Here is a 12,310-nt window from a genome sequence, read left to right as displayed (position 1 = left end):
CGAAGAACGAAGAAAGGCCATCGGTGAAGAAATCGCCCGGCTCCTAGCTGCCGGCTTCATCATGGAAGTGCTGCACCCGGACTGGTTGGCGAACCCGGTCCTGGTGTTGAAGAAGAACGGCTCCTGGCGCATGTGTATCGACTACACCAGCCTGAACAAGGCGTGCCCAAAGGATCCCTTTCCCCTGCCGCGCATAGATCAAGTCATAGACTCGACTGCCGGCTGTGAACTGTTGTCTTTCCTAGATGCCTATTCAGGCTACCACCAGATTCCTTTGAATCCGGCTGATCAAATAAAGACTTCGTTCATTACCCCGTACGGGGCTTACTGCTACACGACTATGCCATTCGGCTTGAAAAATGCAGGCGCCACCTACCAAAGGTGCATGCAAAAGTGTTTGCAGGATCAAATCGGCAGAAATGTTCACGCATATGTGGATGATGTCGTTGTAAAAACCAAGGAGATGCCTACCCTCCTTGACGACTTGAGAGAAACCTTCACCAACCTGAGAAGATTCCGGATGATGTCTCTCAGCGAGGGATCGAAGCCAACCCGGACAAGATCAGTGCCATTGAGAAGATGGAACTGCCGCAGTGCCTCAAGGACGTCCAGAAGTTTGCTGGCTGCCTGGCTTCCTTGAGCCGCTTCGTCAGCCGGCTGGGGGAGAAGGCACTGCCCCTGTATCAATTGATGAAGAAGGCGGATAAGTTCGTCTGGACGCCGCAGGCGGAGGAAGCTTTCCGTGACTTGAAGCGCGTGCTCTCAACCGCGCCAATCCTTGCAACGCCGGCTTCAATGGAGCCGATGCTGTTGTACATCGCAGCCACCAACCGAGTGGTTAGCGTTGTCCTGGTGGTGGAGCGCAAAGAAGCCGAAAACAGAGAGAAGCTGGTCCAGCGCCCAGTCTATTACCTCAGCGAAGTGCTCTCCCAGTCGAAGCAAAACTACCCCCACTACCAGAAGGTCACCTACGGTGTCTACATGGCAGCCAAGAAGCTCAAGCACTACTTCCAAGAACATCCTATTAGGGTGGTTGCCACAGCGCCTCTGGCGGAAATCATCGGCAGCAAGGATGCCAACGGCCGGGTTGCCAAGTGGGCCCTGGAGCTAGCCGCCCACACCATCCTCTACGAGCCACGCACAGCCATCAAGTCGCAGATCCTCGCCGACTTCTTCGTCGACTGGGCCGAGATGCAGTACCTGCCGCCTGTGCCGGATTCCACACACTGGAAGATGCACTTCGACGGCTCGAAGATGCGCAACGGCTTGGGAGCCGGCATCGTCATCACCTCTCCCAAGGGAGACCGGCTGGACTACGTCCTGCAAATCCACTTCGCCGCATCCAACAATGTGGCGGAGTATGAAGCGCTCATTCATGGGCTGAAGCTGGCCAAGGAGATTGGCGTGCGTCGCATACTTTGCTTCGGCGACTCCGACTTGGTTATACAGCAAGCATCTGGCGACTGGGACGCGAAGGACGCCAACATGGCCTCGTACCGCTTCCATGTCCAGCAGCTATCCGGCTTCTTCGACGGCTGCGAATTCCACCATGTGCCACGAGCAAACAACGAGGCGGCTGATGCCTTATCCAAGATTGGCTCAACCCGGCATGCCATTCCGCCGGGTGTCGCCTTGGCGGTTCTCAAGAAGCCGTCCATCATACCGTCACCGGACTCGGATTCAATATTCGTGCCGGCTGACCCGGGGGCTGCTCAGCCGAACCCGGGGGCTTCATCGCCCAAGTCGGGGGCTAACAAGCTGAACCCGCCGGCTAGCACGCCGAACCCGGGGACTTCTCAGTCCAACCCGGGGGCTTCATCGCCAAACTCGGGGGCTAGCAAGCCGAACCCGCCGGCTAGCAAGCCGGACCCGGCGACCATGCAGTCGAATCCGGAAGCTCCCACGCAGTAGGCCCTGCTGGTCAGCATATTCGAGATAAGATGCGTACCATCATGGGCACAAGAATTCCTCTCCTACCTCACCGACGGTGTGCTGCCTGATGATAGAGTCCAGGCCAGGCAGATCGAGAGAAGGGCCAAGGCCTATACCATCATCAACCACCAGCTGTACAAACGCAGCGTAAGTGGGGTGTTCCAGCGGTGCGTCGAGCCGGCTGAAGGGATTGAACTCCTACGGGAAATCCATCAAGGAGAGTGCGGACATCACGCCTCATCCAGAGCCATAGTGGCCAAAGCCTTCCCAAGACGGTTTCTTGTGGCCGACTGCGCTCAGAGACGCAGAAGATTTGGTGAAGAAGTGCAACGGCTGTCAGCGCTTCGCAAAGCAAAGACACCAGCCGGCTTCCGCCTTGAAAACCATCCCCATCACATGGCCATTCGCCGTATGGGGCTTGGATATGGTGGGCCCATTCAGAACGGCGCGAGGCGGCATGACACATCTCTTGGTGATGATTGATAAATTCACCAAGTGGATCGAAGCCAAGCCAATCAAGAAACTGGACGGGTCCACAGCCGTCACATTCCTCAAGGAAATCATCGTGAGATACGGCTACCCGCACACCATCATCACCGACAACGGCACCAACTTCTCCCAAGGCATCTTCTCTCGCTATTGCGGGGAAATGGGGATCCGGATGGCCCTATCTTCTGTGGCACACCCAGAGTCCAACGGACAAGTGGAAAAGGCTAACGGCTTAGTCCTAGCCGGCATCCGGCCCCGGTTGGTGGAGCCGCTCGAGCGAGCAGCCGGCTGCTGGATTGAAGAGCTGCCCAATGTGCTGTGGAGCCTGCGCACAACGACAAACTGCTCGGTCGGCTTCACACCATTTTTCCTCGTATACGGGGCCGAAGCCGTCCTGCCAACTGATATCGAGCACGACGCGCCAAGGATCAAGCTCTACACAGAAGCCGAAGCCAAAGAAGCTCGCGAAGATGGAGTCGACCTGGTCGAAGAGGCCCGGCTGCTGGCTGAGTCTAGATCCACTATCTACCAGCAAAGCCTCCGACGCTATCACAGCCGGAAGGTCCAGCCCTTAGCATTCCGAGAAGGAGACCTAGTGCTCCGGCTGATCCAGAGGACAGCCGGACAGCATAAACTGTCATCCCCATGGGAGGGTCCCTTCATCGTGAGCAAGGCAGTAGGCAATGATTCCTACTATCTCATAGATGCCCAAGAGGCTAAGAAAAACAAGCCGGACAAGGCTGACGAGGAGACTAAACGTCCCTGGAATGTCAGGTTGCTCCGCCCATTTTACACATGAGAGCAAGAATGTATGTATCCCTTGTATCCCTTTTGTGAGTTATGAAAAAGCTTGCGCCAAGAGCGCCGTTTCCGACAAGTTTTTCGCGTATTTTACCTTGTTTCGCCAATTGGCTTGAACCCTCTCACGCGGTCGGCTCAGTAACGTGATCCGGTTTCCGACAGCCGGCTTCCGACCCAGCTACAGACCGCAACCCGGCTGTCCGGCTGGCGGGAGTAAGGCCTAGGGAGCCGGCACGCGAAAAACGACTAAGGGAAAGAGTAAAAGCGAGTTGACTTGCAACCTTTCATAAAGTGCCGGATTGCCGAATTCAGCTCGTTCGACTGAAATACTGTTGGCCTCACCCAGCGGCCCGCTCTTGATCCGGCGACGGATCGCAAGTCGGACGTATGACCGGCAAGGGCACAGCCAAAGAGTGGGGCGGATGGGAAAAAGCGAACGAGTCGAAAGAAAGCAACTCGGCACACAAGTGATTAACAAACACATTAAAGTGTGGCATAATTAAAAGGCGATAATATTGTCTTACATCTGCACCCGGCATCCCGGGGATTTAATAAACTGTCTTGCAAAAGAACAACTGAAAAGCAGGAAACCTAAGCCGGAGGGGCATCAGTGGAGCCGGCGGCCGGGTCGTCCTCAGGCACATCTTCCGCCTCCTCATCCATGTATTCTTCATCATCGGATGGAGGAGGGTTCGGATCCGCGACGAAGAGGGTCTTGTCGACGAACTCGGCGATGGTGCTGGCTCGAGCGAGGCGGGCGGCCTTGAGATCGGCTGGAAGCTTGGTCTCCACGCCGGCTCGCCGGGATTCAAGCTGCCCCAGGTCCACCTCGTTGTACCAGGAGAGGACGAAAGACAGCGCCATGTCGGCACCGGCGCGCGTGGCCGACTCCTTCCAGTCGAGGAAGCGGTCCGGCGCCCGCTCCATCGCGGAGATGAGGCCGGAGATATCTTGCGGCGCCGCCTCTCCGGGCCACAGCATGGGCACCAGCTCTTCAGCCGCCTTCCGCAGCTCCCAGCCGAGCTGGGTGACGGGCTCGATGCGGGCAGCCATGGACGCCAGGTGGTCCTCCATGGAGAAGTACTCCGAGCTGCCCTCGCCGGTCTCCTGCCTCCTGGAGTCGCGCGCGGCGCCAACGGCTGCCAAGGCTGCGTCCTGCGTCTCCGGGAAGGCCGCTGCAAGAAGAAGAAACAAGTCAGAAGCCGAAATAAGCTGAAAAATGCAAATTTTCGAAGTCCTAAGCCAAAAGGAAAAGCCTGGCGGCAGCCGGCAAGAACCGACTGTCACCAGCCCGAAGATGAAGATAGCAAAGAAATCAGAAGTTTCCGCTGCCGGCTGCCAACGAAACCGGCAGTCGACAGCCGAAAGCCGGCAAAGGGAAGGAACATAAAGATGTGCTTACCCGCCAAGCCGCGATCAAGCGCGCTAATGCCTTCAGTCCAGCGTTTGGCGGTAGCCGTCAGCTCTGTGGACTTGGCGGTGACCTCCTCCTGCAGCGCAAGCCGCTGCTCCTCCACCTCCGTTAGCCGCCGGCTCAGATCATCCACCTTCTCCTTCTCCGCCGCCCTGAGGGCGTTAAGCTCGGCGACATGGTTCTTCTCCAGCAGGCGGAGCCGCGTTAGCTCCTGCTCAGCCAGCTTGAGCTTGCCGGCGGAGGATCGGCCCGCCTCCTCGCTCTCGGCGCACTGGGCGCGAGCGGCTCGGAGATCCGACTCCAGCTGCGGAACCTTGGTGGCTTCAGCTGCGAGGCGGCCAGAGAGAAATGTCAGCCAACCAAGATTAAAAAGAAATAAGACGTCAAGACGAAAGTAGCGTGGAGCTCACCCTTGATGGCCTCCAGCTCACGAGCCAAGGCGGCCCGCTCGATCTTGGCCTTGTGGTAGCTGGTCACCACCTGGTTGTACAAGAAGGTGCGCCGCTCCTCAACCGTCTGGAAAAAATCAGTTGTTTAGACGAAACCTGGACCGGCTTCAGGCAGCCGGCCCACGTCTCGGAGGGCTACCAGGACAAGAAAATCGCAAAAGAAAGGAAAACACACCTTCTCAGCATCCTCCAGCGTCGCCAGCTGGGCTAGGGTCTCGGCGGCCTTGGTCTTGAGGCTGGCGCGATAGCCGGAGAAGAGCATCTTCATGGGCGCCGTGCCAGGCTGCCCCTCCCGGCTGATCACCTGGCAGGAGTTCGCCTGGTTCCATGTCTTCTCCATGGTTCCTGCCGAGCCGAAGCTGGAGTCGGAGGCGGACGGCACAGCCAGCAACCGGGCACCCTTGGCCACATGAAGGCCCTCAGACGGGCCCGCTGCGCCCTCCGTCCTCACCAGCGCACGCGAGTCGGCGCCCTCCGTGCGCGCCGGCTCGTCCCTCTCCGGCTGCTGCCTGGCCGGCTCGTCCCTTGCCGGCTGCTGCCTGGTCGGCTCGTCCCTCGTCGGCTGCGGCGGCGGCGTCGCTCCGGGCGCATCGGATGGCCCAGCCGGCCCTGTTGTCTCCGGCGCCTGGGGCGCCCCCTCCGGACTCTCGTCCAACTCCACCACGGTGGGCCTGCTGCCGGCTCCGGCCGCAGGCGGCGCGCCCCTGCCAGCGCCAGTCCTAGGAGCAGCCCCACCGGCTCCGGCCCCGGCTGAAGGCGGCATGCCCAGACCAGCCCCAGCAGCTGGGCCCAGAGGACGAGTCCGGCCCGGGAACATGTCGTCCAGTGTCGCCTGGCGAGTCGGCTCAACCCGCGTGCCACGATCTGGCGCAGAGGCCAGCGGCACGGCGAAGGAAGAAGCCCCTGTCGCAGGCGGCGGCGGCGTAGGTGCGCGCGAGGAAGGCTGCGGCGTCTGCTCCCTCCTCTGGCGCGGAAGCGGCGACGTAACGCGCGGAGCTTGCCGGGAGCCGCCGCCCTGGGCAAACTTGATAGGGGCCCTAGCCGGATAAACAGAAAGATAATAAGCATAGAAGTAAGGAAAGAAAAGGAATCAAACAAGAAAACGAGAGAGAACTCACCCGGCCTGCTCCGGGACCTTCTTCGGCTGCTGCCGGCGCTGCTTCTTCGCCCTCGACTCCGCGGCGGCGGTGGAGCCGGCTCTCTTCGTGCCCTTGAGCGCCGAAGTCGCCGTGGTGCTTGGCGGCCTCGTGCGCAGAGGCACGGCGGGGATCGGCCCCGTGCCGGACGTCGCCGGCTCCTCCTCCTCCTCCTGGTGCTCTGGTGAAGGGGGCGGATTGTGCTCCCCCTGGCCGCCCAGATCAGGCGCCTGCGGCAGGTCGTCGTCGCCGGCATGCTCGCCGGCTTGGTCAGCCGGATCGACGAGATCCGGCGTCCACCTCTTCGTCGCCAGGTCGCCGTCCTCGGCGTTCTGGCGCTCAAAAACCTAGAAAGACAGAAAAAACATGAGCATATGACAAGCCGGAAGCCGGCAGAAAAAAAAGAGAAGTCGGCCTCGCAGCCGCAAGCCGGAAAATGGCAAAGACACGAAGCTTACCCGCGCCGGTGGATGGTTCCTGTCGCAGGGCTCCAGCCCGTAGCTCCAGTCCTCCGGCAGGTTCGCCTTGGTGATGTGGTTCACCCGGCTGGCCACCTGGGCCTTGGTGAGCGGCGCCTTGGACGTCCGGTTCGGATCGAACCGGCCGGACATGTGCCCGATCTTGTGGGTGCGCATCTGGAGCGGCAGCACCCGGCGCTCGGCGATGGTGCAGAGAAGATCTTCGGCCGTCAGCCCGCCGGCAGTGGCTGTCGCCAGGAGATCCCAGAGCAGGTTCACCTCGGCGTTCTGGTCCGTCGAGCGGGCGTTGTGGCTCCAGTTGATCCGGCCGACTGGAGGAGCCGGATTGAACTCCGGCAGGTTGATCCGATCGACGAGCTCCCCCTCGTTGCGCACGTAGAAGAATGACATTTGCCAGTTCTTCACCGAGTCGACGGTGGGGATCTTGGGGAAGGGCGTACCAGGCCGGGTGTAGATCGAGGCGGCGCCGCAGGCTCGCAGGCGGCCGTCGTTGGTCTGCGCCTTCAGGAAGAAGAGCCGGCTCCAGAAGTCGATGTCGGGCCACAGGCCGGCGTAGGCCTCCATGAACGCCACGAAGCAGCTCAGGAGGACGCACGCGTTGGCCGGCAGGTGGTGCGGCTGAAGGCCGAAGTGGTCGAGGAATTGCCGGAAGAACGTCGAAGCCGGCAGCCCCAGTCCGCGGTCGAGGTGCGCGCCGAAGACGACGCGCTCGCCGTCCCTCGGCTCGGGCTCCTTCTCCGCGCCGGGCGCCCGCGTGATGACCGACTGCGGGATCCGCCGGAGGCGCACCAGGCGTTCGATGTCATCCTCGCGCATGTAGGAGCCCCTCCACGATCCGCTCGGAGACGCCATTGACGAGGACGAGGAAGAAGACGACCAGGAGAGGCTGAACGGCGAGGAGGAACCTTGTGACCGCGGCGGCGACAGCAGCGGCTGAAGGCGTTCCGTCGAGACGCGCGGCCCCGTGGCGCCGGATTGGTGGAGTGGCGGCGGCGAATCGGTAGGGATTCGCCCGCCGGAGTTCGCCAGCGGAAGATGTTCGCCGGAGCGGCGGCGAGCTCAAGTGCGCAGAGGAGAGCGATGGAAGCAGGAGCGCTAGGAGGAAGAAGTGGCAAGTGGCCGCCTCGAGGCGCTCCCCCGCGGCATTTATAGCCGCCCGACGCGGGCGGTTGGCCTCCAAGTGGCGGTCGTGGGCCGTAACTCCTCCCACGTCGCCGGATTTATTGCGCCGTAACTGCGCATAACTCCCCCCACGTCCACAACGGTTATCGGAAACGGCCACACCACGTCGCCCACTACCGCACCGGATCCGGAGGAACATTGATGTGACCAGACGAACCGACCGCCAGGCCAGGCGTCAGACCAGTCAAGTCGGGCGCAGGGCCCGAGGCGGCGGAGACTCCGGCGCGCCGCAAGCCGGAGCCGGACCAAAAGTTCCACTCAAGCCAAAATTCATCAGCAAGGCGGAGGCGCCATCAGACCTCGCGAGAAAGCGAAAACTATACAAGTGTAAAAAGTAGCCGGCTAAGAAGCAGCCGGCAGGAACGAGCCGGATGAGGGCGCAGCCGGCTGAATGGAAATTCTCAGTCGGCCCCTCCAAGCGCCGTCAAATATATTCGAGAAGCCAGGAAAACCTGCCTAGGTCCTTCTGAGCGCAGGACCTTGCCAGCTTCGGGGGCTAATGTCGGGGGGAAGACCCCGGATAGGGCAATGGACGCGGAGCAGCCGGCTGGCCACTGGCCGGCTCGCGGCAAGGCCGGCTGAGGAGCAGCCGGCTGGCGCCGTGGCCGGCTGGTCCGGAAGCCGGCTGGCTCTAGGTCCTAGTCGGCCTGGCTGTGGCCATCGATGCTGTAGCTGGGCCGGCTTCTACAAGCCATATCCGACTGGGGTTTGTACCTCAGACCGACTCGAGGCTGGCGAGTCTTGCACAGGAAGGAACCGGGTTGGTGATCCGGGTTCCCAAAGTCCACGCTGACTCTGTCTTCCGGAAAGCACGGGGCACTGTGGAGCAATAGTGCCCCGCGCCGGACAGGCCGTCAGAGCTTACGACGATCCGTACCGGCTACAGTGGCAGACGGCGACAGGGACACCTCCTCCATACCGCTGACCGTGGCAGCCGGATGGGACAGGCCACGATGCCTCAACCACTCCTGACGTCACCGCCTCGGGAAGGAGCGGAAGCCGAAGCCGGCCAAGCCGACCAGTAGACTATAGGGTCTTTTGTGTAAAGTGCCGGTGCCTATATAAACCGCACTACCCCTCTAGTGCGGGGAGGATCGATCATTTATTGCTTTCACCTACCTACAGAGCTGCCCTGTGAGAGAGACCATCGTCTCCCTTAGCCTCTCAGGGCCAGCCGGACACAGCTCAAGGAGCAACCTTGTATTGTGTGATCACCGTATACACTCTAGCAGGAGTAGAGGTTTTACCTCCACCGGAGGGCCTCGAACCTGGGTACGTCGCCGTGTCGCTCGTGCCCATACCCGCTTCCGGATACCGCCGTGAGATCCCTCAGGAGCCCCTTCGATTAGCCACCCTAGGCATATGCTGTGACGATACCACGACAGGCGCGCAACGTAGTTATCATAGATGTGTTAGGGTTAGCATAGCTCTTCGTATAAACATGCTTACGTAGTGCAACCCTTGCATGTCTAGCCGTCCTCACGCCTATCTCAGGCGTGGGGGCGGCACCCTGCTTGTTCATCATCTAGTAGATCTGATCCGTTACGATTGCTCCTTGTTATGCAAGGATTAGTTTAATATCTGCAATAGTTAGGCCTTACAAAGGGGGGGAGGATCCAGCGGCACGTAGGGTGGCGTTCGCAAGTCCTAAACAGGATGTTCCAAGAATCAACTTCATTGTTGGTTTTCAGGCCTTGTTTAGGATCGGCTTACGAGCACCGTGCGTGGCCGCGAGGCCCAACCTGGAGTAGGATGATCCGATTATGCGGTGAAAACCCTAAATCGTCGTAGATCTCATTAGCTATATCTTGATCAAGCAGGATCACCAAGTATTCGTGCACCCCGTACGAATCATGGGTGGATCGGCTCTTTGAGCCGATTCACAGGATAACCTGAGAGCCGATCGAGGCTCGTATTTAATGTTTACGTGTACGCCATGCAGGAAACTAAGCGAGGCATCCCCATCACCTTCCTGACCAGGTATAGGTCAGGTGGCACGCCCTTGCACTTCGCATCGCCGCGTGTGACCAGAAGAGCATTGCGGGCCGTCGCTCGGAGGGGTCTCAGCCAGCCGCAGCTCTAGGCTCTTCCCGGCTCTACAGTGTTGACAGGCCGCTGCCCGCCGGTGGGTTTTGGCAGTCAACACATACACCCCCTATACTTTTGGGTCATCAAGACTATTTTCTGGCGCCGTTGCCGGGGAGTGAAGCGCTATTGGTAAGTGGAATTGGTAAGGGATATATCAACTGTTTGTGCTGATTTTATTCTTGCCTGCTGCCATAATTCATTATGGAGAGATCTCCTCTTGAATGTTTATTTGGGAAATCCGCTACTACTGCAAAGGTAGTGGATGAGGCGCCAGGTGAGGAAGAGATACCATACAAAATACCTATGAAAATTATTGAACGCGTAGTGAATAACCATTATACAGGGGATGGCACTGTCCACCCTGGAGATCATTTACTGTTCTTGCATGAATTATGCGGTTTATTCAAGTGTGCAGGTATTGCTATGGATGAAGTGAGGAAGAAACTATTCTCTATATCGCTGTCTGGTAAAGCAGCGCATTGGTATAAATTACTGGATAATGGGGATTCTCTTGAATGGAATGATATTGTGCCCCGGTTTTATTCTAAGTTCTATCCTCCAAGTGAAATTCACAAGGATCGGAATCGCATATATAATTTTTGGCCTCATGATGGAGAGATTATTGCGCAAGCTTGGGGGAGATTGAAGTCTTTAATGCTCAAATGCCCCATTCATGAGCTTCCTGGTAATGTTATTATTGATAATTTCTATGCAAGAGTTTCTTTTGAAGACAAGACCTTGCTGGATACTTCTTGTTCTGGATCATTCACGCGTAATAAGGAAGAGTTTAAAAGGGACCTTCTCAATCGGATCCAGGAAAATACTGAAGGATGGGAAATCGACAAAGATAGAGAATCAGGTATAAATTATGATTACAAATGCATTGAAGCTTTTATGGATACTGATAAATTTCGTAATATGAGTGCTACTTATGGTCTTGATTCTCAAGTTGCTGCAAATATTTATAAAGCTTTTGCCTCTCATTATGAATTTCCTAAGAAGAATTTTGATAAGTATCATGAACCGTATAAAGATAAAATTGATTCATCTATTAATAAATGCGTTGTAGTTGAAACTGTTGATCATGTTATTCCTGAAGCTTATATTGAAAAAACTGCCTTCCCTGCTAAAATGAAGGAGTACTCTGTTATAAATAGTGCGGTTCATAAAAGTGAAAAGAAACCTATAGAACCTGAAGAACAAATAAAAGTTGAACCTGTTGTTGCAATAGTTAAAGATCTTGTGACTGAAAATTTGGAGGAAGGTCATATTATTTTCTGTGAAGATGCTTCTAATATTGTTTCACATCCTAATAAACCCAAGCAAGCTAGTGTTCCTATGCTATCTGTTAGAATTGGTGATCATTGCTATTATGGTTTATGTGATATTGGTGCAAGTATTAGTGCTATTCCTTATGAGCTTTATACGAAGATTATGCACGAAATTGGTTCTTGTGAACTTGAAGATATTGATGTGGTTATTCAGCTGGCTAATAGAGAAACTATTTCTCCAATTGGTATTGTTCGAGATGTGGAAGTTCTATGTGGTAAGATTAAATATCCTCATTGACTTTTTGGTACTTGGTTCGCTAGTGATTATTGTCCTATCATTTTTGGTAGACCTTTTCTAAATACTTGTGGAGCTATTATAGATTGCAAGAAAGAGAAAATTTTGACTAAATTTGCTGGTGAATCTTATGAGTTTAACTTCTCTAAATTTACCAAAACTCCTTATAAAGCTGATTTGCCTAATAACGATTTTAAAATGGAACAGTGTGCATCTATTGTTCTTGTTCCTAATAATCCTTTGAGCAACACTTGGAGAATAGCGAGAGTGAAGTTTTTAGGAAAGAAAGAGATGAGCTTGAGGAAATTTTTCTTCGCCAACCTATTCTCAAGCATGATTTACCGGTGGAAGATCTGGGTACAACACCGCCACCAAAGGAAGATCCTGTCTTTGATTTAAAACCTTTGCCTGATAATCTTAAATATGCTCATATTGATGATAAGAAAATATATCCTGTTATTATTAGTTCTAAGCTTACAGAGTTTGAAGAAGAAAGGTTATTGGAAATATTGAAGAAACACCGAGGCGCTATTGGCTACACTCTTGATGACTTGAAGGGGATTTCTCCTTCTATTTGCCAACACGCCATTAATATGGAAGATGATGCGAAGCCTGTTGTTGAACCTCAGCGTCGTCTAATTCCTAAGATGAAGGATGTGGTAAGAAATGAGGTATTACGACTTCTTGAAGCTGGTATTATATATCCTATTGCTGATAGTAGATGGGTTAGTCCTGTGCATTGTGTTCCTAAGAAAGGAGGAATGACTATTGTGC

Source organism: Lolium perenne, chromosome 3 (assembly GCF_019359855.2).
Source record: "Lolium perenne isolate Kyuss_39 chromosome 3, Kyuss_2.0, whole genome shotgun sequence".
NCBI lineage: Eukaryota > Viridiplantae > Streptophyta > Magnoliopsida > Poales > Poaceae > Lolium > Lolium perenne.
Note: the sequence above shows the minus strand (reverse complement) of the source record.